This window comes from Halyomorpha halys, unplaced genomic scaffold, assembly GCF_000696795.3.
Source record: "Halyomorpha halys isolate HHAL.00 unplaced genomic scaffold, Hhal_1.1 Scaffold1259.1, whole genome shotgun sequence".
NCBI lineage: Eukaryota > Metazoa > Arthropoda > Insecta > Hemiptera > Pentatomidae > Halyomorpha > Halyomorpha halys.
In genome coordinates this window covers 233,519-236,872 of record NW_027106004.1, presented here as the reverse complement: position 1 = coordinate 236,872, position 3,354 = coordinate 233,519, and the positions used below count along the sequence as shown (strand labels likewise).

The following is a 3,354-nucleotide window of genomic DNA, read 5'->3' as shown; positions in this document are numbered from 1 at the left end:
ATAATAAATTGTATATGTGTGTATTTGTTTTACCTTGTATCATGTAAAACCAAATAAAATTAGGTTTAATAAACGAACAAATATCTATGAAAAAAAAATGTTACTATACCTACTGTAACTAGTTAATTCAATAAATCAGTCCCTGGATTAGTTGAATATTCAAAATTGATTGGGTTAGTGAATATTTATGCTTTTTAAAAAAATTCCTCCGGGCCGGATTTGAACCAGCGACCTATGGATATCAGTCACTTTCACCAACTACAGTCCACCGCTCTACCAACTGAGCTACCAGAGGTGATATTTAAACGAGATTATATCTACTTTGATCCAGAACCGAAACGTTCGTGGATGTTGAGGGTTGAAAAATAAAATATCTTTAATTTTTGTTGTATTTCATGTTTTTTAAAGGCTCATTCAATTATGACTAACCAGATGGATATATGTACCCAAAATGAAAAAACAAAGGCATATTTAAACCATAAAACAATATGTATATTTATTAAATGTCAATTTTCGACTTCAATAATATTGGTTGTGAAGCTAATATGGATGAACAACGTATGTCCATAACTATGCCCATAAAAATAATTAATGTTTTAATGGAACTCGGAATAAATATAATTTTTATTAATATTTATATTAGTATTAATAATTTATTAATATATCAACTTTTAATCAAGGATCGCATTGTTTTTAAATCACTCCTTACAAAATGAGAAAAGTTTTGAAATTAGTGTTTATAGTAATTCGCTGAAAAATGAATTTCAGTAACTAAAGTAATCGAAAAATTGCTCTAGCTAGTTGCTCAGGAAAATTTTGTAAAAGCTATGATTTAATAACATTCCGACCAACAAACATTTTATAATTCATTTTTCTCCTTGAATAAAAGTTGTGTGAACGGGATACAAATACTTGATCTTTTGAAATTAAGGTTATATTTCAATTTATAATTTATTTAGATAAAGTTTGTTCTGCAGTTGGTTTTATAACATGTATTGCCTATGAAAAAAATTTAATTTTTTGTACTTCTTATTTACGTTGTTTAGTTTAGTCAATAAATTTTTTTTTAAATTTATTTATTGATATTTACAACTGTATAAAAAAATACAAGTAAATTTGATCATAATGACATAATGATATGATACAGGATGTAGAGAAACTACCCAGTAGTAGAACTCTAAAAACAGTTTACAATATAAGGTCACGAGGCCATCTTCTTTATTAAAAAAATAAATTTATTTTTTAAATTTCTTACTAAATAGGAATTTATTATTTCCTCATTACTTATAGTGAAACACTTTAAAAATTAATTTCTAGTTCATTTTTCTCTGAATCTACCTACATCTTGACAAACGACTAACCTGGAATCCTCACACAAGACTGAAAAAAACAGGAAACTGCACGTCGATTTCGACTATTACAGCACTTAATTGTCAAACTGTCTGAACTTCCAATTCATTACAAAACTGATCTACATGACTGTAATAAGGCCAATCTGGACATACGGAGTTGTGCTTTACTTTGTCCACTAAACCTTCGAATTCCTCTCTTATCCAATCCTTACAATACAAAATTATTCATAAAATCCTCAATGATCCTTATTTTGTCACAAATATCGTGTATATAAAGACCTCAAATCATCCATAAAGATCTTAATGTCCCTTATCTAACCGATCTAGCCCGAACCAGATGTCAATCCTTCCATTATAAACCCCCTAACCACTCGAACACAGTAGTTTCTAACCTTCCTCATGCATTTCTGACAACCCCCAAGGCGCTTAAAAAGATGTTGGCATCGAGACCTTATATTGTAAAAATGTTTTTAGAGTGCTGCCAATGGGTAATTTCCTTACATGCCTGTATCATATACCATTATGATCTTACTTAATGGTATGCGTTATATTTAAAATATAAGTAAATTTGATTTTATGTACAGTCGTAAATGTCAATAAATTTAAAAAAAATGTATTCTTGGTAAAAAATTTTTTTTTTATTTTTTTAAATAAACATTTATTTTTTAAAGTATATGGTAACCAGACTTAATTACTTAAGTAAACGATAACTATCTATTTTTCCTTTTTACCAGTTCATTACATAAATTAATAACTTAAAAGGCTTAAGTTTTTTTTTAACATATATTTTTAAATTAGTTCATTAATATCTACGATTATCATTTTCCCAATAATAGTTTCCAGAAGAATGCTTCCAGTCTTGGTAATCAGTACTATATTTCGAATTATACCGGATATACATCCAATTTAAAATTTAAATTGCAATTAGACGCCATCGATCAGTGTGAGAGAACTGCAGCCGAATAACGAAGTGCCGCCAGCGGACCAACAATTTCAGAATTGCCCGGAGATCATTAAGGCGGATATAAACCGATGGGTTCCCATAATTGTCGTATTTCATCCTTTCAACGCTTTATATACCCTCTTATTTCTTTTTCACAAAATTTATGAAAGTAGTTAATGGGTTTTTTAAAAAGGTATTTATTATTGGAAGATTGTGGGTATACAATGATATTGGCAATTTCCTAGTTGCTGTTCCTAGTGGGGCCTTGCCACTTTCACTATTTGCCTTTATTTTGTGTTGTACTTTGCTTTACAAACACCCAACAGGTTCCTAACATCAGCCAAGAAACCATCCATCAATCGAAGCTTTATACTTCGTGCTCTACTGGGACCATACTTGACCCCATCAGTTACCTTACTTATCCATCTTAAAAAGGTCAGATCAGGTATGTCCTACCAGTTTGATGGACTAGACCAAATGGGGTGCACTTAAGATACAGTGGCTGGGAATGCCATAAAAAATAGACACAGTAAAAAAATGTTACACTTAAAAAAAAAATCTATGTTTAAAGATTATATAGTATAATACTCATACAAACCGCATTTGTATTTCTAGAAAATTTAATATATAAATAATTTAACTTGACTATTTTAACTAATACTTGTATAGACTATATAGTAAGGAAGGTATTGCGATTGTAGAAAATTCTGAATTCCAGTTTTCGGCGTTAATCATTTTTTGATGTCCCCTGAGTCTAAGTAACCAAGTCTCGTAGAATGACCTATCTGTGTGTAGTTACCCTAGCTCAAAAAATAAAAGTCGTACGAAAATGAAATTACTATATAGGACAAATCTATGCCTGTGATATTACAGCAACTGTTAAAATCGACTTGCGGAAACTATCACTTTATCTTATCGATTTTTTTTTTTTAGAGTTTTCATTTGATTAAAGTCGGTGATTCAATTCGCAATTAAGTTTTCTTTAATTTCAGATACGTCTTATCCTCAATGAAATAATCTGACAGGACATAAATGAAAAATTAAAAAAAAAATTTGCCT

At 29.7% G+C, this 3,354-nt stretch overlaps 1 non-coding gene across 1 annotated transcript; it reads right to left on the bottom strand.

The window, feature by feature from the left end:
- Nucleotides 1–204: 204 nt before the first annotated feature.
- TRNAY-GUA (transfer RNA tyrosine (anticodon GUA)) lies at nucleotides 205–295 on the bottom strand. The gene is given in 2 exon segments: nucleotides 205–240; nucleotides 259–295. It is a non-coding gene; the product is annotated as a tRNA-Tyr (tRNA).
- Between the last annotated feature and the right edge of the window lie 3,059 nt (nucleotides 296–3,354).